The 25,712-nt window shown below is 37.4% G+C and overlaps 1 non-coding gene across 1 annotated transcript; it reads left to right on the forward strand.

The window, feature by feature from the left end:
* On the forward strand, nt 24,435-24,507 carry TRNAG-CCC. The gene has a single exon. It is a non-coding gene; the product is annotated as a tRNA-Gly (tRNA).

The raw sequence follows: 25,712 nt of genomic DNA on the forward strand, positions 1-25,712 counted from the left end.
ACATTTCCCAGGTTCCCTCACAAAAAAATGGCAGCCTTTCACTGGGCAGTGTTCCAGAAAACTTTTTAAAAGAGACTGACCATTTATGTCCTTCCTTCTTTTGCTGGAGCTATTGAGCATTTATATCATGAGGTTAAGGACGAAAGCTGAGGGACAGCAGAGTGGGGAGCCACAAGGAGCCAGAGTGGTAACTGTGAATCTGCCTCCTGATGTCTTCATTACATAAGAAAGAAAGAAAGAAATACCTCTCATAGTCAAACATATTCAGTCTCTGACAAGTTGCCAAATGCACTTCCTAACAGATGCAACATAAAATAAGCATACAAAGTTAAAAGGGTTTTAAACTATGTGCTACAGACTCAATGCATTTAGATTTGAAATGGGAAAGGCAATGGAATAAAGACTTAATTATTCAAGAAGATTTCATGTGAGAGATATGAGCAGGCTAAAACTTGAACAGATGTGGGATTTATCTCAATTAAAAAATAAGAAGGTGGTTTAAAATGGCAACCCACTTCAGCACTCTTGCCTGGAAAATCCCAGGAACAGAGGATCCTGGTAGGCTACAGTCCATGGGGTCACAAAGAGTTGGACAAGACTGCGTGACTGCACTTTAAAGATATAGATGAATGGGGAGAGGTTGTGGAACATTAAACAGACTGGTTACTCAAGGCTTGATGCACAAGAATTTGGTTTTCATTTGATGAGTAACAACAATTTATGTCCTTGGAAAGTGATATAATAATAGAAGTATTTCAAGAAAATTCATGTGTTAGGAAGATATAGGTAAGCAGAGAACAAAGAAAGGAGAGGAGAGCACTCTGAAGACAATGGTGATTGATAGTTTTGAGAGATCTGGGGCTAAAGAGGTGGTGCTGGGTGGTAGCATCATTCAGGGGGTCAGAACACAGCCCTGGAAGAAGGGGAGATGTCAGGGTGCAGCATAGAGAGAGTGGGGGAAGACAGTGGTTTCAGAGGAATGTGGGTAGGGAGTTCACTTAGAATTACGGAGAAAGGGAGTTCACTTAGAATTACGGAGAAACAGACAAAATAACAATGAGGAAACTGTACCCAGCTACATTTTCAAAAAGTAGAGTGAACCAAAGTTGGAGTTTGACTACATAGAAGATTCAAAACAGAGATGGAATTATGTATGCTCTCCTCCCAGAGTTCCTGGCCATGGTACTTCCATCAATGCTAATAAAAGTAAATGACCCACATGCAAATAAAGCAAATGATAATTAGAGGCAGAATCTCAAGTAGCCTAGTTATCTCTACTTTGGAGAAAAGATAGGAAGAGTTTAGGAGGACTCTGTAACATAAATCAAGAGGTACTGACAAATAATTCTAGTTATGTATCAAAGGGGTACCATGAGCCTGCACAATTCAAGAGGGTGTCTGGATTCTATGGATATAGAGGTTTTCCCATCACTATTAACCAGTCAGTTGAGTAACAAATTTTGTAGCTGAATATTACTCCATCTGGTCCTCTCCTCAGCATCACTACTTGAGTCTGGAAAAAATGCAGAAGAAGCACACTCTTACAGTGCACTCTGGAAAGTGCTCTGCTCTTCCAATCTCCCCAGAGGATCAGGCCCACTTAGGGTAAGGAGTAGAATAGGAAGTCACTCATGGTTCTAATAAGTAGTGTTCAGTATAAGGAAATAGGCAAATTTTTTAAAAACCTGAATTGCAACAGCAATCAGTGCAAAGAAATAGAGGAAAACAATAGAATGGGAAAGACTAGAGATCTCTTCAAGAAAATTAGAGATAACAAGGGAGCATTTCATGCTAAGACGGGCTCAATAACGGACAGAAATGGTATGGACCTGACAGAAGTGGAAGATATTAAGAAGAGGTGGCAAGAATACACAGAAGAATTGTATAAAAAAGATCTTCACGGCCCAGTTAATTATGACGGTGTGATCAGTCACCTAGAGCCAGAAATCCTGGAATGTGAAGTCAAGTGGGCTTTAGGAAGCACTACTACAAACAAAGCTAGTGGAGGTGATGAAATTCCAGTTGAGCTATTTCAGATCTTAAAAGATGCTGTGAAAGTGCTGCACTCAATATGTCAGCAAACTTGGAAAACTCAGCAGTGGCCACAGGACTGGAAAAGGTCAGTTTTCATTCCAATCCTAAAGAAAGGCAGTGCCAAAGAATGCTCAAACTACCACACAATTGCTCTTATCTCACAGCTAGTAAAGTAACGCTCAAAATTCTCCAAGCCAGGCTTCAGCAGTAAGTGAAACATGAACTTTCAGATGTTCAACCTGGTTTTAGAGAAGGCAGAGGAATCAGAGATCAAATTGTCAACATCTGCTGGATCATCAAAAAAGCAAGAGAGTTCCAGAAAAACATCTACTTCTGCTTTATTTACTATGCCAAAGCCTTTGACTGTATGGATCACCACAAACTGTGGAAAATTCTGAAAGAGAAGGGCATACCAGACCACCTGACCTACCTCTTGAGAAATCTGTGTGCAGGTCAAGAAGTAACAATTAGAACTGGACATGGAACAACAGACTGGTTCCAGATCAGGAAAGGAGTATATCAAGGCTGTGTATTGTCACCCTGCTTATTTAACTTCTGCAGAGTACATCATGAGAAACGCTGGGCTGGATGAAGCACAAGCTGGAATCAAGATTGCTGGGAGAAATATCAATAACCTCAGATACACAGATGGCACCACCCTTATGGCAGAAAGTAAAGAACTAAAGAGCCTCTTGATGAAAGTGAAAGAGGAGAGTGAAAAAGTTGGCTTAAAGCTCAACGTTCAGAAAACTAAGATCATGGCATCTGGTCCATCACTTCATGGCAAATAGATGGGGAAACAGTGCAAACAGTGAGAGACTTTATTTTGGGGGCTCCAAAATCACTGCAGATGGTGGTTGCAGCCATGAAATTAAAAGATACTTGCTCCTTGGAAGGAAAGTTATGACCAACCTAGAGAGCATATTAAAAAGCAGAGACCTTTCTTTGCCAACAAAGGTCTGTCTAGTCAAGGCTATAGTTTTTCCAGGAGTCATGTATGGATGTGAGAGTTGGACTATAAAGAAAGCTGAGCGCCAAAGAATTGATGCTTTTGAACTGTGGTGTTGGAGAGGACTTTTGAGAATCCCTTGGACTGCAAGGAGATCCAACCAGTTCATCCTAAAGGAGATCAGTCCTGAGTGTTCATTGGAAGGACTGATGTTGAAGCTGAAACTCCAATACTTTGGCCACCTCATGCGAAGAGCTGACTCATTTGAAAAGACCCTGATGCTGGGAAAGATTGAGGGCAGAAGGAGAAGGGGACAACAGAGGATGAGATGGTTGGATGGCATCACTGACTCAATGGACATGAGTCTGGGTAGACTCCAGCAGTTGGTGATGGATAGGGAGGCCTGGCGTGCTGTGGTTCATGGGGTCGCAAAGAGTCAGACACAACTGAGTGACTGAACTGAACTGAACTGAACTAGTAACAATATCAAATATTTGGTATTAACAGTTGTGTCAGTATACTGGTACTGCATAAATAGAGGTGTCTATAAAATTAAAATAGTCTTAGACTTACTTTCACCCTATAAAATAGAATTTTAATTGTTTGTAATGTCCATTATCAACAGAATAGCTATATATTTGCTAAGTGAAATAGAAATGATTTTTATAGATCACAGCCAACAACTTGCAGACTCTTATTTGGACAAATATGTCTAAAAGAAATTCAATAGTCACACTAACATACTAGTAGGTATAGAGAGGATGTTCAATAAACATCACTGAAGTCAAGAAAATATAAAATAAATTATCACATTTAGTAATAATTAGCATACTCTTCTTCAAATCACATTTTCCACTTTAATTTTATTAGAGTGTAAAAGTAAGTTCTAGTTTGATAAATAATATTTTCTATGAATAGCCACAATTCAGATCATTTGACTTTCTAAAACTGATATTTACTATATGATAGGCAGCACGTAGACAAGTAGTATCAACTTGGAGCATAATTATATAATATTCTGTTCCCAAATAAAAATATTATTAAATACAAAATATTATAAAGTATAAATTATAAACTACATGCAGAACCAGAGGTGATTCTGATACTAAAAAACACATGATTTCTTAAATAGCAGAATTCACTGCATATTTGTGCAGATTCTTCAGTCTGGGTTATTTCCATGTAAGAGACTCAAAGTCAGTCTATCCCTGGCTTTCAGCTTTTTTTCTCATTTCAGTCACTGAGTGACTAACTCATGAAACTCCTCTTCCAGATGGCCCATGTCGTCTGGGTCAGACTCTGTGTAGTCAAATACTATTTCCCTTGAGGCAATATGCAAATGAAAGAGCATATATGAAAAGCCAAAGCCATTGTGACTACTTCCAGCAACACTTTTTCTTAACTGTGCCAAGTAAATCATCCTAATGTTCCAGTCCTTCAAAATTATAAAGTTACTAATGGATGAGCATCAGAAACCTAAACAATGACTTTTGAAAATTGGTGTTTGTGCTTAACTCTCCACTTTTCAATGCAACGTTGCAATACATGCAGACACAAACATGCACACTCAGCATTTTTAAAGAAATAATTCTGAAGTAATCAATAAAATTTTTAAAAAATAAATATTGAGGAGACAGAAAAAAAAACCACCAAAGAAACACTGAAATTCTAATTGACTATGGAAATTATATCTTTAATTTTTTGAATTTTTAACACATTCACACAGTTTGACTTAAAAAATAATTAAAATATTTACATTGAAACATCTTGCCTCTCCTAACTACTGTTTCTCATCTGTTCAGGATCTCTGGGTGATTTCCATTTCTCCTCTAGTTCCAGTGAAATCTTGAGAAATTAAATGGTACTATAGACAAAGTATAGAAACAGATGTATATATGTAAACACACCCATGCACACATGTAGTAATTTAATACATGATACAGTTCAGTTCAGCCACTCAGTCATGTCCAGCTCTCTGCAAACCCATGGACTGCAGCATGACAGGCTTCCCTGTCCATCACCAAATCCTGGAGCCTGCTCAAACTCATGTCTATTCAGTCAGTGATGCCATCCAACAATCTCATCCTCTGTTGTTCCCCTCTCCTCCTGCCTTCAATCTTTCCCAGCATCAGGGTCTTTTCAAATGAGTCAGTTCTTCACATCAGGTGGCCAAAATATTGGAGCTTCAGCTTCAACATCAGTTCTCCCAATGAATATTCAGGCCTGATTTCCTTTAGGATGGACTGATTTGATCTCCTCACAGTACAGGGGACTCTCAAGTCTTCTCCAACACCACAGTTAAAAGCATAAATTCTTTGGCACTCAGCTTTCTTTATGGTCCAACTCTCACATCCATACATAAATACTGGAAAAACCATAGCTTTGACTAGATGGACCTTTGTTGGCAAAGTAATGTCTCTGCTTTTTAATATGCTGTCTAGGTTGGTCATAGCTTTTCCTCCAAGGAGCAAGTGTCTTTTAATTTCATGGCTGCAGTCACCATCTGCAGTGATTTTGGAGCCCAAGAAAATAAAGTCTGTCACTGTTTCCATTGTTTCCCCATTTATTTGCCATGAAATGGTGCAACTGGATGCCATGATCTTAGTTTTTTGAATGGTTTAGTTTTAAGCCAGCTTTTTCACTCTCCTCTTTCACTTTAATCAAAAGGCTCTTCAGTTCCTCTTCACTTTCTGCCATTAAGGGTGGTGTAGAGGATATAGAGGACATTTCAAATAAGGAGGAGGGGCTGACTATTCAATAAAAATCACTGAGTCTGGAAAAAAATGTATTTTATGTTATAACAGAAATATGAATAAATAAATATATTCCATGGTTAGTGACACTAAATATAGTATAACTTTTATCTTCACCTTGGGGTTAGCAAGAAAATTGAAAGATAGCCAAGAAACACAGAAGGAAAGACTACCATAACCAAACTACTTAAAAGCTGAAAACTTCTATTCAAGAAAAAAGGCTCTGTAACAAAAGTTAAATGGTAGAAAAGAAAAATACAGAAATATGCAATACGTACAATAGGCAAAAATCAATAAAGTTCCCTTTTCTATATTTATATAATAAAAAGAAAAAAAACAATAGAAATATAACCACAAGTTGTAAAGAAGCAATTCACAGAAGAAGAAATATAAATAAAGAGTAAGTAAATTTTAGAAGATGCTCAGTCTTACTAGGTATCAAAAAGCCTACATTAAGCCAACAAGACACAAAATTTTTTCCTTCTAGATTGGTTAAAAAAAATGAACTTGATATCAAGTGTCAGTAATAGGGTAAGGAAATACTTAATCTTATACCTTGGAGGTTTAAATAAATAATATATACATATACACGTATATATATACATACATATAGAGAGAGAGACAGAGAACATTTCTGTACAAGAACTTTAAGAAAGCTAAGAACGCAAGCCAAGCTGGCAAGGACCACACAACCCCACCAACCTTCAAGGGAAGCAGTGGTCTCCAGAGGCTGCCTGACACTTTTAAAGTGACTCCCACACCATGAGGAACAGAAGGCACCTGGCCTTTGGGAAGCAGCTGAGCAGAAATGGGGCCAGTGAGAGGGCAGAAGACCAGGAAAGAAGTAGAGAATGATGATATCACTTATTATGACTTCTCCTTTTTTCAAGGAGGTTTCAAAGCTCAGAAATCTGGGGTATGATCGGCTTTTTGGAAGGAAACAGAAAAGGGGATAAACTTTAAACACAAATAAAGTATTGTGAAGGATGTAAAGGGCTAATTCACAGAGAAGCTTTGAACTACTGCAGACTCTGGGGTTGGAGATTGGTCCATATTGAACAAGATCTTTACAGACAGGAAATCCATAGCATTAAAATTTGAAACAATACATAAGAAAAAATAAGGACCCTACACATGTCTTTGTGTTTGTGTGTGTGTGTGTATACATACCTACTTAATTTAGCATAACTTGTTACATCACTGTTTTACTATGGTACTTTCTACCTTGGAAATAGTTTTATATTTTAAAAATATATATATTTGCACTACTGAAAAGTAGCTATTATTTTACTCAAGATTTGTCATCCATTTTTAGAGATTAAATACTCTCAAGCAATGAGCAAAGAGATTGTATTGCACTGTCCTCACAAGAATATTTACTCCACCATTGACTTTATTATCTTTATTTTTATCAGATAAAACATGCCATAGTTTAACAGATTTATTTAAACCATAAGGCTAACCATTCCCTGCCCCCAAGAGAAAAAAGACAGTACCTTCTATAATCCTCCCCCCCTTTCCCAAGTCTTCTTTCACAGGACAATGACTTTCAACTCCCTTTCTCACTCAAACTACATGATTTTTTATTTAAAGACTTGCGATCTTTAGTCCTGTGAATTGCACATTAACATACTAGCTAGTAATGATGGGCATGGTTATAAGAATTTAATATTTTTCCTACAAACCTTTAATCATGTTATTTCAAAGATTCAATCCAAGGTTACAGTCATTAAAATAGCCATCTAAAAAGAAAAATGAAAATTAAGTATGATTTTGTTTCCCAATTACCCAAAATGAATAGTGGCAGGCCAAACATACATGTACATAGCCAAACTCAACGAAACTGTTTTTGATGCCTCAGGGCCAAGATAAATTCACTCAGCTCCTAAAATCTAAGCCAGAACCACTTCCTTACCAAAACAGAGAATTTTTTAAGCTACAACTATCAGTTAGAATCACCATGAAGTTTGCTGAGAATCAAAACTAATGACAAATCTAACATTATGTTTAGAGCAGCCTGTAGAAATATTGCTGATGATTCATACTATAAATAGAAATAAAATCACTAGCTTGACCTTTTTAAATTGAAGGTCTATGAAAGATGACATCAAGAATTATAGCTTGTTTTCGAAGTAATAGCTATAATCTTACAGCTTGTATAATCTGACAACTGGTACACAATAGGTATAATCTTTCAACTGGCTAACCATGTAAACTTATCACTAGAAAATGTTCTTTCAAAATAAGCTCAAAAATTTAATGTTTTGAAATGGTTTTAATTTACAACTGAAGAAGCTTATGGGGCTTTTCTTTTTGGTAAACCTTTATGTTGAAATATATATACACTAAACAGTTCTGTATATATAAACAGTAACCACATAGCTCAACACATTTTGATTACCTAGATCAGGACTGAGAGCATCATCAGCATCCTGGAAGCATCCTCCATCTCTATCAATCATCCTCAATCATTATTCCTCCAAAAGTAACTGATATTCTGATTTCTATCACTAAAGATTATTTTTGCTTGTTATTAAACTTTACATAAAAATTGAATCATATATTATCCTATAATATATACTCTTTTGAGTCTGGCTTTTCTGTTCAATATTTTAACTGTAAGAGTCATCCAAATTTTTACTTATTGCCATAGTTTGATATTTCTTTGGTGCTATAAAATATTCCATCACAGAATACATCACAATTTACTGTGGATTTGATAGACATTTGGGTAAGTTACAATTAGGGACTCTTACATATAAACCTAATATAAATGTTCTGTACATGTTTCTGATGAATGCATGGGCACGTGCTAAGTGGCTTCAGTCGTGTCCTACTCTTTGTGACCCAGTGAACTGTAGCCCATCAGGCTCCTCTGTCCATGGAATTCTCCAGGCAACAACACTGAACTGGGTGGCCATTGCCTCCTTCAGGGGATCTTCCTGACCCAGGGGTCAAACCCATGTTTCCCATAACTCTGGCATCGGCAGACGTGTTCTTTACCACTAGTGCCAGCTGGGAAGCCCTACTGATGACTATATATCTATATGCATTTCTGTTGGTCGTATATGTCTATGACATGAGGTATATATTTAGCTTTAGTAGATATTTCAAATAGTGTTCTATAGTAGTTGCACCAATTTACATTTCCCCAGCAGGGTGGGAGAGTATTAATTGTTCTACATCCTTAACAATAACTGGTGTTATATATTCTTTTTTTTTTTTTCTCATTTTAGTCATTTTGGCAGGTGAATAGTATTATGTCATTGTGTATATAACTTGCATTTCTCTTTTCAGTGTTCTTTCATAGGAATGACTCGCTTATATTCCTCTAATTGCCTACTGAGGTCATTTGCCCATTTTATTTGGGTTGCCTAATTTCTTTATTTTATTATTATTTATTAATACAAGTTCTTTACATCCATATCAAATATCTTTCTTCCTTTATGACTTGAGTTTTAACTCTCTTCATGGTATATTTTAATGAATAAAATGTCTTAATTTTTAACAAAACCCGATTTATCAAGCTTTTTCTTTATAGTTAGTGTTTTGCGTCCTTTTTAGAAAGCTTTGCTCATTATGCTAAGTGAAATAAGTCAGGAAGAGAAAGACAAAGATACTTATACGTGGAATCTAAAAAATACAAGAAACTAGTGAATAAAACAAAAAAGAAGCAGACTAACAGATATAGAGAATAAACCAGTGGTTACCAGTGGGGAGAAGAAAAGGGGGAGAGGAAATATAGGGTTTCAGTTCAGTTCAGTCGCTCAGTCGTGTTTGACTCCTTGTGACCCCATGAATCCCAGCACGCCAGGCCTCCCTGTCCATCACCAACTCCCGAAGTTCACTCAGACTCATGTCCATCGAGTCCGTGATGCCATCCAGCCATCTCATCCTCTGTCGCCCCCTTCTCCTCCTGCCTCCAATCCCTCCCAGCATCAGAGTCTTTTCCAATGAGTCAACTCTTCGCATGAGGCGGCCAAAGTACTGGAGCTTCAGCTTCCGCATCATTCCCTCCAAAGAAATCCCAGGGCTGATCTCTTTCAGAATGGACTGGTTGGATTTCCTTACATTCCAAGGGACTGTCAAGAGTCTTCTCCAACACCACAGTTCAGAAGTATCAATTCTTCGGCACTCAGCTTTCTCCACAGTCCAACTCACATCCATGTGACTACTGGAAAAATCATAGCCTTGACTAAACGGACGTTTGTTGGCAAAGTAATGTTTCTGCTTTTTAATATGCTATCTAGGTTGATCATAACTTTCCTTCCAAGGAGTAAGCATCTTTTAATTTCATGGGTGCAATCACCATCTGCAGTGATTTTGGAGCCCCCCAAAATAAAGTCTGACACTGTTTCCACTGTTTCCCCATCTACTTCCCATGAAGTGATGGAACCAGATGCCATGATCTTAGTTTTCTGAATGTTGAGCTTTAAGCCAACTTTTTCACTCTCCTCTTTCACTTTCATCAAGAGGCTTTTTAGTTCCTCTTCACTTTCTGCCATAAGGGTGGTGTCATTAGGAGATTTTAAAATAGAGCATGTACACCCGTGGCAGATTCATGTTGATGTATGGCAAAACCAATATAATATTGTAAAGTAAAAAGAAAAAAAAAAGGTATAAAAAAACCCCTGACATTTGATCTTCTTAATTAGAAAATGGTGAATAAAATTTGCTTGTTTTCACTTTGAAAAAAATAAAAATAAAAAAATAAAATAGAGTTATTAAGGGATTATATGAATGTACATGTGTGAAACTTTTTAAAATTGTAAAGCACAATAGAATTTAAAGAATCTTTAAAAAATAATAAAATTTTTAAAAATAAAATTTAAATAATAGAAAGCTGTGCTCAATTCATGGTCATGGTAATCTTGTCCTATGCTAACCTTAACCTTAGTTTTCTTTTCACATTTAAGAATATTACATTTAAGCATTCCACATTTAAGTAAGCTATTAAATCCATCTGAAATTAACTTTGTATATAAGATAGGAGTTAAGGTTCATTTTTTACCACACGGATAATCCAGTTTAATTAATCTAGCTCAACTTATCTTTTAAAAGCTTTTCTTAAAAATGCATTTTCATTGAAAGTCAAATGACTGTACATGTGTAGGTATTTCTGGACTTGCTGTCTTGCTCAATGATCTATTTGTCTATCTCTGTGCCAGAATCATACTGCTTTAAGAATGGTTGGTTGATAAGTACTGGTATCTATTGACATAAACCCTCCAACTTTAATCTTCTTCAAGATTGCTTTAAATATCTAGATCATTTGATTGGACAGAAAATATTTAGAGTTAGTTTATCAATTTTCAATCAAAGAAATGCTGGTGCAGTTTTGGTTGGGATTGCATTAACTGTACAAATCAATTTAAAGAGAACAGACATCCTTGCATTGCTTATTTCAAATCCATCGAAATGGCATATCTATTATTTTGGCATTCTCTCATTTACCTAAATAATATTTTGTAGTTTTCTGATTATAGGTTTTCAATATTTGATTGATTTACTCCTACAATTTAATGTCTTATGCCATTGTAAAGAATATCATTTTGGAATAAATATATCTGCATGCTTATTGTTATTATATAGAAAAACAATAGTCTTTTTTCATGAGTGAAGTTGCTCAGTCGTGTCTGACTCTTTGCGACCCCGTGGACTGTAGCCTACCAGGCTCCTCCGTCTGTGGGGTTCTCCAGGCAAGAATACTGGAATGGGTTACCATTCAGCAACCATGCCAATTTACATGATAAGTTTATTTTGGATATTTCTTTTCGGTATTTTATGTACATGATAACATCATATATCTCCAAAGAATGACATTTCAAAAATTTCTAATTATTATGACTTTTGTTTTTTGGTTCTATTGCACTGGCTAAGCAGTCCTGTACAATAGTGAATAGAGATAAGGATATTGAACATCTCTGTTTTACTCCTAACTTTGGGAGAGAAGGAATTTACTGCTACTGCTACTGCTAAGTCACTTCAGTCGTGTCCGACTCTGTGCGACCCCACAGACGGCAGACCACCAGGCTCCCCCGTCCCCGGGACTCTCCAGGCAAGAACACTGGAGTGGGTTGCCATCTCCTTCTCCAATGCATGAAAGTGAAAAGTGAAAGTGAAGTCGCTCAGTCGTGTCTGACTCTTAGCGACCCCATGGACTGAAGCCTACTAGGCTCCTCCGCCCATGGGATTTTCCAGGCAAGAGTACTGGAGTGGGGTGCCATTGCCCTCTCTCTATCTCCCCATTAAGTCATCGGGATTCCCTGGTGGCTCAGCAGTAAAAGAATCCACCTGCAATGCAGGAGACGTGGGTTCGACTCCTGGGTCAGGCAGATTCCCTGGAGAAGAAAATGGCAGCTCACTCCAGTATTCTTGCCTGGAAAATCCCATGGACAAAAGTCTGGTGGACTACAGTCCATGGGGTGGCAGAAGAGTCAGACACGACTTAGCAACTAAACAACAACAAAAATTAAGTGGTTAGCTGTAAGTTTTTAAGAGATATCCATTAATAGCTTAAGAAAATTTCTTTCTATATCTAGCTCCTAAGAGATTTCAGTATGAATGGGTGTTGAATTTTATCAAATGCTTTTTCAGCATTTATTGAGATGATCATGTGGTTTCTCATATCTTTCTACTGTCATATCTTATGATGATTGCTGTTTAATATTAAATCAACCACACATTCCCAGAATAAACTTAACTTGGTCATGATATGCTTGATTTGCTAATATTTTATGTAAGATTCTTGAATCTCTATTTATATAAGAAATTGGCTTTCAATTTCCCTTCTTATAATAACCTTGCTAGGTCTTGATTTCAAGGTTATGCTGCCCTCATAAAATGAGTTGGGGGATACTTTTTCTTTTTCCACTTTTCTGCCTTTTTCCTAGATGATGGCCCTTCATGAGCCTCAAATAAAAGTCGAAGTTATTTATGAGGGGCTCTCCCTGGCAAGCCTGAATTCCAGTTACTCCTCAGTGCCGTCAGATTGCCAGAATATCTGCAAGCTTAGCTTTTTAGTGTCTTAGCAACTGCATTCAGCTAGATTTCTATGTGTCTCATCCTGTGAACATTCAGCTTACAAATAATCAAATAACTCAAGGGGAAACTGCACACACAATGCTGGATTCACATCTCTGCAGATTCTCTTCTCAGCACAAAGACCTTTCTAGTCCTAGTTGTCTTATAGCTCTAAGGTCCAATTTTTTTGTATCCCTTTCCCGGAGAAGCTGCAAGAACTCAAAGGTGCTGCTTTCTTTTCAACCTGCTTGCCATATTCTGAGGGGTGAAAGCAGCAATGGATGAAGGATTCATCTCAACTATTTTCTTCCTCTGGGTTCTCAGCCCTTCAAGTCCTGGCTGTCTCAGTTGTTCTCCAGTGATGCCACCAATATTTCTGTTTGTTCGTTTATCTTGCAATTTTTTTTATCCAGCTTTTTGGCTCAGTATCATCAGAAAGATGAGTCTGGTAAGAACTAATCCATCGTAGCTAGAATCAGAAGCCGCTGAACAGAGCTCTAAAATAGCCTCCCAGCATCACTTCCCACTCCGTCACTTCACATCTGGGAACAAACTACTCTTTAGCTGAGGTCAGAAGTTTGTGCCTCACTCAGGGGCAGGATGAAAGATTTTGTCTCACTCTCCTGAGCCCCATCGTTCTTCAGTGACTGAGAGTCATCTTCATGGCCTACTGGTGTTGCCTCATCAACAGGGCTATTCACAGGGCATAATTTTAAACAAATTGGATTGCTTAATTTTGCTCAATTGACACTAAAACAGAAGATACATTTTAAGTTCTTTTTTTTTTTTTTTTTTTTTTTTACTGGTCAAACAGCTACCATTTCCTTCTATACAATGAAAGGATAAAATATTAACTCATAAATCAGGAATTTGAATCTACCACCTGAGCAAGAACAACTTATGTACCCATGATTGGTTCATTACCTGTAATTCAACAGTTACAGTATTTCAAGAGTTGTTGATAGCACAAATTTCTTCCACATGGGCCCAAACCTATGTCCTGTTAATGTTGACCATACACAGTCAGAAATTAAAATAGAGTCAAGAGTACTCCTCTGGACAATCTATTTACTCATTTCTTTTAAAGGAATAAAATATCCATTGGCTGGAAATATTATTCTGGCACTTGCCTAAGAATAGCATGGAAACAAGTTTACCTAAACTATAATAAGCCTTTTATAAGTTTAAAAATTAACTTTGAACTTCTGGTTTCCTAAATCCTACAGAAGAAAAAAAAATGGCATGACACTGAAAACTTACTGTCATTCATTTCTGAATAGCTATGAAAAAGGGTAAAAAATAAGGGGTTAGAAGTCCTGGGAAGGGGGGAAAGGCAGTAATTGTTTAAGAAGATGCTTGGTCCCTGGTTCTAGCTCATTTCTATCTTGTTTCTAAGCCTATCTCCTCAGCACCTCTCTCCCCACTTTATAGCTTTTGGTTTTCCTGGAAGGGCTCACTGTCATTGAACACTAAAAACTAGTGATTTGAACTGCTTTGCCAGGGCAGTTCAGTCTTGTTGGTCAAGTCTTTAATGGCTGAGATTACCTGTGATTCAGCCATGACAAAGATCTTGTTTTAGCTCTACCAACAGTAAATAACAAATTCTGGAACCATCTTCATATGCAGCTCTTTATTAAAGACATGACCAAAATATCACAAGCCTATTAGAGTAGGTAACAGGTGCAAACATGTCACATTTCTACTTTGGAACAAGGGATGAATTAATAACTATCCAATGCTAATTTCCTTCCGAAGAGTCTCTAATTAGATAATACCATGTCATCAACTAATAGTAAGGAATTGGTATGTCACCTATGGATGGACTATGCCACAGTATGGGAAAAACCAGATGTTCTCGTAAAGAATTTCTGAGACACTTGGACAGTAAGAGAAAAAATTAAAAAAGAAGAAAAAGTAATTTTTCTAAGATTTTAAATATAAAACCAACACACATGCACTAAAAGCTGTAGGGGATACAAAGACTTGTAAAACACACTTTCTCTCCTTTAGAAATTCATGGACTAATTAGGAAACAATTAAAGAAACATCTGTGGATTAACGCTGATAATGCTCACAGGCACTCACAGGAGCTGGGAGCTTTCTCCTGTCCGACCACACTCATCTGTCTATGTAACTATTAATACTGTTAATTTGAAGAAGGAGGCGACAGAGGGTGACATGAGTTTGAGCAAACTCCAGGAGATAGTGAAGGACAGGTAAGCCTGGTGTGCTGCAGTCCATGGAGTCACAAAGAGTCGGATATGACTGAACAACTGAACAACAACTACACAATTACACTGTGAATTCCTTGAGGACAGAAGCTCTGCCTTTTTCATAGAGCCTAAATCAGTATTTCATAAATTTTGTAAAGTAAAAAAAAGGTTTTTGATGTAGCCAGGGCAACTCTGGGAAACTCCTTTTCAGAACAAATTTACTGTTTCCAAGTGTACACGCACATGTGAGGAAAGAGGATCCATTCGGACGCCTTGGGGTGCAGCAGAATGTAAAATGTTTCTGTGGGAGTACTATTAACATCAGGAGGGCGAGACAAAACTGCCATTCACACTACATTCTTCTTCCAAAGAGATTCTTCTGCATATGATTCAGAAATTATCCATGAATGACTCACAAAAATTTTCTTCAAGTTAATGTGGGTTTAGTTAGTGCTGCCAAATCTTCTATTTGAGCACTTGGATTTTTACTTGGGGGATGACAATTAATGCCCCGCAACCTTCCCAGGGGAGAAGGAAATGGCAACCCACTCCAGGATTCTTGCCTAGAGAATCCTGTGGACAGAGGATCCTGGTAGGCTGCCGTCTATGGGGTCGCACACAGTCAGGCACAACTGAGGCGACTTAGCAGGCATCCATGCATTGGAGGAGGAAATGGCAATCCACTCCCGCATTCTTGCCTGGAGAATCCCAGGGACAGAAGAGCCTGGTGGGCTGCCATCTATGGGGTCACACAGAGTCGGAGACGACTGAAGCAACTTAGCAGCAACAGCAGCAACCTTCCCAGTCTGACTTGTATAATGAGAATGGTGTTCCTCCAACTGGAGCAGAAGGTTAATTCCCCAAAGTGGAGCCTATGTAAAAAATAAATAAAATTCAAATAAGTCAAAGAAGATAATGGTTACTTCATTAAGTGAGAAGTTCTGAGTACAAAGAAGAGTCCCCTTTATATATGAGTCTAAAGTGTTTTTAAATCAACTTTGCTATGCTTCCTTCTCCTGTCATTTAAAATCACCTGAGGCTTAAGAGGTTATGGGTTTTGTTTGATCTTCCATTTTTTTGATGTAGTCCTTGCTTGAGAAAATTCTTTCTTGTGTTACCATGACAAAGACCTCAGGGCCTAGGTAAAGAGCCCCCTTCCCTAAGGGTTGTTCATAGTTGTTGACTTTCAGAAGTACTGAGTTCTCCTACTGAAGAATGTGTAAGTTTCTCTTAAGTTTAGATAACTGTCACTAAGACAATGTCTGTTTATAACAGCAACTCAAAAGATATCAACTGAAATTAACTACTTCTGCAATTATCAGTAATTAAAATCTATTAATAAAAAAGCAGAGAGGCATTGAAGAATTACTTGAAAAAATTTAAATCTGTTATTAAGAAAAGTAAAATATATAAAAATAATGAATACAGGAAATGTTCATGAGTCTCATAACTCTGGTTTTCAGTTTATGTATCAAATACATCTTAGTTGTTCTGCAGGACTGAAAGTGATTAAAAACTAAGGCCCTCGGTCATTAGGGAAGATTTTTTAGTATAAGGAACTTGTAGTAACTACTTGAAGTAACATCAAGGCCTATTCCTATATCTGTTGCAAATATACCTAGATATGTGTACGCCTCTAATACAAACATATTATGCTCTACAGTTAGATCTGTGCTAATAGCACATGTGTTTTTCTTTTTAAATTTTAATGCAGAGGAACTGAGGTTTTATGACTTGGAAAGATCATTACCTTTCAGGTTCAACTCGTTAAGAAAGAAAAGAATTGTTTAAGGCAGTGATGCTAGAGAAAGCTTTGTAAATTACAGCACATTTGAAAATAGTAATACTTTAAAATAAAACATGTTACCTTCTCTTTATTGTAATAGAAAAGACTTTGGTTTGAAAGTGCTCAAAAATGAGGTAATATACAGCATGCTAGGTGTAAAAGTCCGAGGTCTTCACACCCATTTTATTGCCCTTAATTTGTGCTTGAAGGATGCCAGTAAAGACGTGCAGACTTCAAGTCTTGATCTTCTCAAGGAGATTGGGAACCACTCAAAGTAAACACTGAAGTCACAAAACTGCAGCATTTCCAGATTGGAAGCTTAATTAACACCAACTCAGTGACTTTCCCAAGCAGAAGTCTTCTGAATGACAGGCCTCTGACTCCTACCAGTGACAAGAAGCTCACTATTTTGTAGAGTGTTCACTATTAAATTATTATAATCCAGTTGAAGTCTGCATTTTATATGTCTAACCATTGCTCTTAATTCTTCCTTTGGAAAACACAGATAAAAAATTGAATCCTGTAACCAAATTAAATATTTTGAGTATCAAAAGAAAGCCTCATATCCCCCTAGAGTCATTTATCACACTCAGGACATAGTAAAGGATCACAACATTTGCTAGATGAATAAATGAATTGTTTTAGCTTTTGAGCTAAAAATTGAAGCAAGAATGTTGGACTCAAGAAAACTTCTCTTTGTTTTTCTTTCCACCACCCTTTAGTTTCATCTCCCAGACTAATATCACATTAAAACACATTTGCAGATACACTGCTGAATGAGATTGGTTGAAAAGCACCAGATTAACTGAAAACTCCAAATTATTAGGCCAATAAGTCAATTTGGGCTCTGAATTCTCAGAGTTTTTGATTCACAACAAGTGCAGAAATTCATTAAATCTACCAGAGATGACATTAAAACCAGGAAGCATGGCAGAGGGAAGCTAATTCTTGTGGTCAAGAGACTTTATAATTCTGCTTTAGCAAAAATAGGACTAAACCTGTGTTGCTTCAGGTGACATCTTTGAAAGCAGCTGCCAAGTCAGTGACCTGCAACATTAGCTTTTCACATTTCTTCCACTGCTTGTGACCTCAGAAGAACATTCCAGCCTAGTGTGAGTCCTTTGAAGTGAATAGCAACCCCCAACTTAGTTTTTCTGGAGCACAGGGCATTATTTTGCATGAAAACAACTTTTGTAAACAAAAAACCAGAAGGTGCAAGCTCTCACCTCGGAGTCTGGTAGCAAATGAGCCTGAAAGACTTCTTCAGAGTTGAGCATAGTGATTGGCCAAGAAAACAGCCTAAGGTCGGGAAGGTTATGTTTGAAATATCTGGGTTTTGGATCCATGAGCACACAAGAAAAACAGCTATGGGGTCACTTCCTTGAAAAAGGAAAAATAACAAGGACTAAAATATAAATTGACATCAAGGAAAGAAAATGATACAGAGCTATTTTGACTTCAATAAATGAAAGCTATAAATTCTCTCTACAAATCACAAAGGCTTCCTCCTTTCTACTCAATTGATTTACTGTATTTGCTAATTAAATGAGAGCTTTGTCTGAGCCTGCAGCATCAGCTAGGATGCAGAGGGGAAGGCACATCCTCTGTATTTTTTCTGAGGAAGACAAACATTGCCATTTTTGCATCATGGATCACAGCAGTATGTGGCTGATCCTTCACATTCCATATGTTTTGCTCTTTCAGAGCATTTGATCAATAATAGAAAACAAAGCTGAACATAGTGGAGTTCAGAGTTTTACCGCCTGAGTTCACATCCCAGATCCTGTGACATGACTTGGGAGAAGTCACTTGGCTTAACTTTGTCTCAGTTTTCTTTTCTGTGCAATGGGGAGATATTGCATAGAAAATATTCAGGAAATACCTGAATCAAAATACTTTGGTTGGAGTTTCAAAGAGGTGGTGTGTGTACTTAGTAAGCACACCAAAATACTCTTATTTCTGTAATAAAAATGCTTATTGTTCTATAAATATTTCATGTAATCCAATTATAATTTATAAAACTTTTTATAGTTCTAACTTACTGATAATTATCAAGCATATAACATTTTATAAATATAATCACTCATATAACTATTATTACTATCATCATCATTATTACAGTTCCAAGTATTATTAAATCCAAACATCCAGATATTTTTCTGTATTTTACTCTGGCCTCGAGAACATCTGGGGATGAAGCCAGATGCCTAGGGCTGAGAAAGGCAAGTCTTTTGTTACTAACAGAGAGACAGTCGGCTGGAGCACAGAAACCTCCAGGAATCAGCTCCCTAGAGGGCAATCATCTCCCCTCTCCCACACCCCTTGACACATGCACAGCATTCTTCTAATCTCCCAAGGACAGTGCTGGGCCCAGCTCCTGGGGTTTATTTTGATAAATGTTTGGGCTACAGAGTGCCAAGAAACTTGATCCCTTTGCTTTTCAAATGCCAAACCTCTACCTGGAGAAAGGAATGCTTAGATCAGTGCACAGAGATGAAAAGTTGTAAGTTAAATATGCAGTTCTCCCCTTAACCTATCGTCTTCTCTGTTCCTCAACTCTGAAAGTTGGAAGAAAAATATCTTCAGATAAAGACTGTCGTAAATCACTAGTGGAAAGTTAAACACGATTTAGCAAATGCTCATTTTATCTTGGAAAGCAGGGTTATAATGGAACTACCTTTATGTCTAAGGCCAACAATGTTCTTAAGGGAGTCGTGCATATTGTAATCAAATCATTCTGCAAAGTTCCATAGCTCAAATTCTTTACTAAACTTTTTTCTAAAAGTTTTTTTCGAAAAAATTTTCTAAACTTTTTATACCTAGCAGTCAAAATAAGTCTCACCTGGTTATTGTAAGAGGGATAAACACCATATCATTCTTTTTCACTGGAAGGGAGAACTAATATTTCTTGAGTACCTGCTAAGTGCCATGTGTTTTACTTATGCTGTGCTATTTAATATAGCAAAACTGCATTGTTTTACAGACCAAAAACCCTGACACTCAGAAAACTCCAAAAAGCTTTCTAAGTTCATAGCACTAATAAGAGTAGGTAATAATCAAATGCAAATTTCAAAGCCAAAAAAAAAAAATCATGTGCTATCACTGTTAAATGATCAATTCTTGCTCATTTATTTGCTTACATGCTTACTGTCTATGTGCCTCTGCAATAATACAGGCTCCATGGAAACCAGGCTTTGTTTCCATGAGCCCATTAGCCGCAACTCCTGAGCCTCCGTGCCACAAAGACTGAAAGCTCGGCGTCCTACAGGCCATGCTCCACAACTAGAGGAACCACTGTGATGAGAAGCCGTGCACAACTAGAGAGCAGCCCCTGCTTGCTGCAAGTAGAGAAAGCTCATGCACAGCAACAAGGACCAGCATAGCCAAAAAGAAATGAATAAATAAAAACTTTTAAAAATGCATGCATGACATGCCCAGAATGAGTCAATAGGAAGTCAAGTCGATTCTCACTTTCCCTCTTGAAGTAAACGTTGATGGTAACTGTTCCAATATCCTATGGCATTTTATCATTTGACACATGATAGAAAAGAAATTTTTCCTTTTGTTTTGAAAATACCAATAGTTATCTCATTAAGTCTGGAAAGGACTGTCATTCCCTATGAAGTCTGTCAAAGCACTGAATCCATGGTGTTGAATCCTGAAGAATTTTCTAACTTTGGAGGACTTATCAGAAACTTCTCCCAAAAAGATAGTTTGCAAAATTCTTTTGGTTAATGGTGACAATAGAAGCAGCTGGGTGATGTGTTTCATGCATTGCTTTAGATTTGATGTCATGTTCCTCTCACAGGTTTCTTCCTTACTAGCTCAGTTGGTTAGACCTTGACGTTAAATATAATGAGGTATACGGCATGGGTCCAAACCTCTGGTGGAACAATTAGTTTAAGTTTGTTCCCTGGATACAGGATTAACTCTGAGCCCCTTCCATTCCCCTTCACTTTGGTTTCGTGCTTCAGAAAGGCCAGGAGAAACACAAAGCAAAACAGATGCCTTCTGGGAGACCAGCAGGAGAGCCATCTCTCCATAAAATCCCCAGGTCTCACATTTACACTCCCTCAAAGAGTTATCTTACTGACTCACACTTCATTAACAATTGATTTTATACATTTCCTAATTAGAAATATAAACAGTGGGACAAACCATCTATAAATAAGCTCATAAATAACCAAGCAACCAGTTTATATAAAATTAAAGATGAAAAAAACACTTAGAATTTCTAATGACCAGAAGTAACCCTTCTGAATAAAACTCTTACTATAATACAGGAGCTAAGAGCACTTTAATGAGAAAACAGTTACTTAGGTTATTCTATGGGTGGATACACATTAACATAAATTGCGTTCATAAACTCTCAGAAAAGTATTAGTGACTTTATAAGCAATAACAAGGAGGGGTCTCATTAACTGAGAATATTTAGGTCCTGGAGGAGATCAATTCCAGGAGACACAGAGCCCAGTAGTCTAATTCCAATACAAGACTTATTCAATTTAAGTCAAGAGCTGAATAAGAAATTGGACCAGGGTCTGGCCCACAGACAGATGATTCCTTCTGCTGAGAAAATGTGAGGTCTTTAAAATAACTCCAGATATCCTTAGTTTGATGAACCAAATGTCAAGTATCCTTTTATAAATATAATTTGTTTTTCCTGCTTGAACCTCTGGAGAATGTATCGTTCCACAATTCATCAAGTGAAAACGGGGAGACGGGCCCTGCTAAATGCCTCTCACCAGCATCTGACTATATCTATCCCAGGTAAGCAAGTGATAGGATCTCATCTCACCCAACAGGAGCATATCTAGTCTTAGATTTCATACTAGTCAGTTGCCTTAAAAACTGAGCTCTCTGTTGATTTCAATAAAAGCAGTGAACTTGCAGTTTGCCTGGCTATATTTTTTTATTAAAAAGGTGAGAGTGATACTCTACCTAGCTTTCTACATTCATTCCTGAGTGGAAAATTAAAGTCTGGATGCCACACTTTTTGAGGCTGTATCTTGGGACCATGTCACAAGTTGACAAAGATATCAGAAAAGCGTTAGGGGTCTCCAGGGACATGGATGTAAAAGGCTATGTTGCCTATTACCCCTCTCTTATTTGGGCCTGTCAGTGAACATTTTCTCCTGATAGCAGGGCCTGGTTACTCAATGGGGTCAGGGACTGAACATGGGAGAACTGGGCGACAAGTTCAGAAAAGGGACCAGGAATACTGAAGCTACTGTTAAGAGAGAAGCTGGGGTAAGATCCTGACTAAATAGAGATGTATGTAAAGTCAAAGATGGCTTGTAGACTAGCAGAAAAACGGAATGATCATAAACCTAGAGATTCAGGAAAGCCAAAGAACAGTTTGAAAGGTTGTTGTTGAATTATGACGCCGGGATTCTTAGTCCCCGGAGGAGAAGAATTCAATCCGGGGCCAGAGACAAGGCTTGATCGCTCAGAGCTTTTGTGTAACAAAGTTTTATTAAAGTATAAAGGAGATAGAGAAAGCTTCTGACATAGGCATCAGAAGGGGGCAGAAAGAGTGCCCCCCTGCTAGTCTTTAGCTGGATGTTATATAGTCACCAGCAGTCTGTTAAAGAAAGAAAGGAATGTCTCATAACAGAATGGCACCAGGCCCCTCACCCATAAGATGTATTTTGGGATAATCTTGGCTCCAAATGGTTTATCTTGGGCCATAAAATGATTAACTTGAATCTTGAAGAAGGGCAGATCACCATACAAATAGTTTCATTTACATAGATTAGAGGAACAATATCAGAGTATAACATATTGGTTTATCAAGTAGGTTCTGAGCCCAAAAGGGGGAACCGACTTGAAGACAGAGTTTGGAGTAAATGCATGGTATATTAGCATAGCTTAAGATAAACATTTCCATAAGAAAAAGGCATTGGTTAACTTCAGGTGAAACCAGGTGTCATTATGGCAACACAGAATTTTAAGAAAAACCTCCTTTTAAATTTGTATCGAGAAGGAAAAAATATCACTGGTTTGTTTCCTCCTGCCGCTTAAGAGAGATAAAATGTCTGACACTTGCAGGCTATTTCCTCTATTTGGAGACCCCTGGCCTTCCTGCCTGTTACCCTCTCAAGTTTGCATGGGACTAGAGGATGAGAGAGCCAGAGACGCAATAAGGGAATATGATAAGAAAGGATGTGATAAGGGAAGAAGTCAGCCAGTTGAAGATCAGTTGAAGATGCAGAAAGCTCCCCTTCACTTGAAACAGTTAAGAAGACACGGTCATCTGGAGCAGACTAAAAGGAAGTCTCTTCGGATTTTGTAGAGAGACTTGTGTGGAGAGAGTTAACTCTCTCTGGAAAAGGAAGCTTTTTACTTTAGATTTCAGATAACCACAATTTCCTGAAGAAGGCAAGTTATGGTTCACTTTCAGTTCCCTTCAGACTTCATGATTTATTCTCTATTAATTTCAGGCTGTCTTATGTGGAAAAAAAATTTCAGTGCCTAGCCTGGCTTTGCTCCCATTCTAGTTTCAAAGAAATGCAAAAGTTGATTATAAAGTCACGTCAAAATGCCAGATTTTCTCATAAATGACTTTACAGCTGTGGCCACCTAAAGCATGACCGGAAAAGCCTGTCTTGGCTTTAAGACAGTTGTTATGAAAGTAGGCTTGATTGGCAGTTGATTATCCACAGCTCTGAAGTTGAAGAGCCACATGGATAAAGAAAATTCACGTATAACCCCAAAATTTCACGCCAATGTAAACAAGAGAATAAAACCACCAGATAAAATTCCCATCTCTGTCCTGGCTTGCTCTTTGATGGATGTATTAATGAGCAGTGAAATGGGCAGAGGAGTGAGAAGTGGGAAACTCTGGGTGAAAAACAACTCCAGCAAATCTATAGCTTGGATAAGAGTATAGATAGAACGGCATAACAAGAAATCCAGAATCAATGTGACTGATTAGCCGTAGTTTTGCTGTTGAGAAAATTATCTTCCTTATTAACACAACTTAGACCCAGAATGATTTTCATCACTGAACTCAGCTATGGTATTCTTCTTCTGGCATCCAATCAGTCTCCTGGGGTGATAATTGTTTTGTCCCAAGGATTACTCAACTATACACACACAAACTCTGTACAAACATGGGCCAAAAAAGCACACTTGTCACATAAATAATAAAGCCAAACATGCTAATCCTTTGCTGCCTTTTCAGTGATCCATCAGGGAACTTTTGCCAAGTAGACCGGAGTCAAGTCAATGTTACAGTTTTAAAATGAGAAGAAACTCCAGGCATAAAAGTGTGCCAGTTTCCTAGCCAACAATGCTGATACACAAATGTGTCTGTAAGATTAGTTCTCTTTATGGAACACAGTGGTCTCTGAACGTTTTGAAATAACCCTATTAAAAAAAAAAAAAACCTGGAGGATTCATCCCCAGTATTGGCTATATAAATTTAAAAATGTATATGTATGTGATATCAACCTACTCTAAAAATATGCTCATGATGCAATAATGTTTAAAAGAATTTAAAATGATATGACCAACAATAAAATAATATTTATGAATGTCATGCAAGTTTTCATATTTCTATCCTACCACTGATAATATCCTAATACATAATATTAATATATACTTAGAGTATGATATGTTGTTAAACATAGTAGAGATAAATTCACATTTTAAAATACTTGTGTTGAGGAACTTCCCTGGTGGTCCAGTGGCTAAGACCTCACACTCCCAATGCAGGAGGCCCAGGTTCGATCCCTGGCCAGGGAACTAGATCCCACATGCCGCAACTAAGAGCTTAAAAGTCACAGTGAAGACTGAAGATCCTGAGTGCTTCAACTAAGAACTGCCACAGTCAAATAAAAAAATAACATATTGTTAATAAACAAATAAAAGAGTTACACTGATACTCAAGATTTCTAACGACTTCTTGTCAGACCTTCTTAATGTGACTGACAAAAAGCTCCTACTAGAAGTGACAACTCTACCATGCTCTTACTTCAGCTCTTATGATTAGTTTTACCTTACATTTGAGCTTTCTGTGCAAGACATTTTATCAGCCATTTGCTCCATAACTGTAAAGGTTAATTTAGTAAATACATAAGTGAAAATATATAAATAACATAAAAATATGATCCAAAAATCCACATAAGAGGACAAGGAATTACAATGCACTACAGTATATTGCCCTCAATCACATGAGGGCACCATTTTCAACTGCCCATGATGTGGAATTCCACTTCCTACAACACAGCTTCTCTATCAACTGACAAATGGACATGTAGGAGGTGAACATCACCATTAGTTCATATACTAAAATTAGCTATATAAGCAACAAAAGAAAATATAGATAAACTGGGATTCCCCAAAATTTTAAAACTTTTGCACATCAAAGGACACTATTAACAGATTGAAAAGATAGCTCACAAAACAGACTATTTGCCAATCATGAATCTGATAAGGAATTATTATCTAGAATATATAGAAATTCCCATAACTCACCACCACAACAAAAATAATATGAATGTGGGCAAAGGACCTGAATGGACATTTTTTCAAAGAAGACATAAAAATAGTCAGTAAGCACATGAAAAAAATATTCAACATCATTAATCACTGGTGGTGGTGGTGGTGGTTTAGTTGCTAGGTCATGTCTGACTCTTTGTGACCCCATGGACTATAACAGACCAGGCTCCTCTGTCTGTGGGATTTCCCAAGCAAGAAAACTGGAGTTGGTTGCCATTTCTTACTCTAGAGGACCTTCCCAACTCGGAGATCTAACCTGGATTTCCTGTACTGCACACAGATTCTTTACTGATTGAGGCACAGGGAAGCCCCATTAATTATTATGCAAGTCAAAATTACAATGAAATACTACCTCACATCCATTAGGCTAACTGTTATTTATTTATTTGCTCTTTTTTTTTTCTTTTTTACTTTACAATACTGTATTGGTTTTGCCATACATTGACATG

Source organism: Capra hircus, chromosome 2 (genome assembly GCF_001704415.2).
Source record: "Capra hircus breed San Clemente chromosome 2, ASM170441v1, whole genome shotgun sequence".
Classification (NCBI taxonomy): Eukaryota; Metazoa; Chordata; class Mammalia; order Artiodactyla; family Bovidae; genus Capra; species Capra hircus.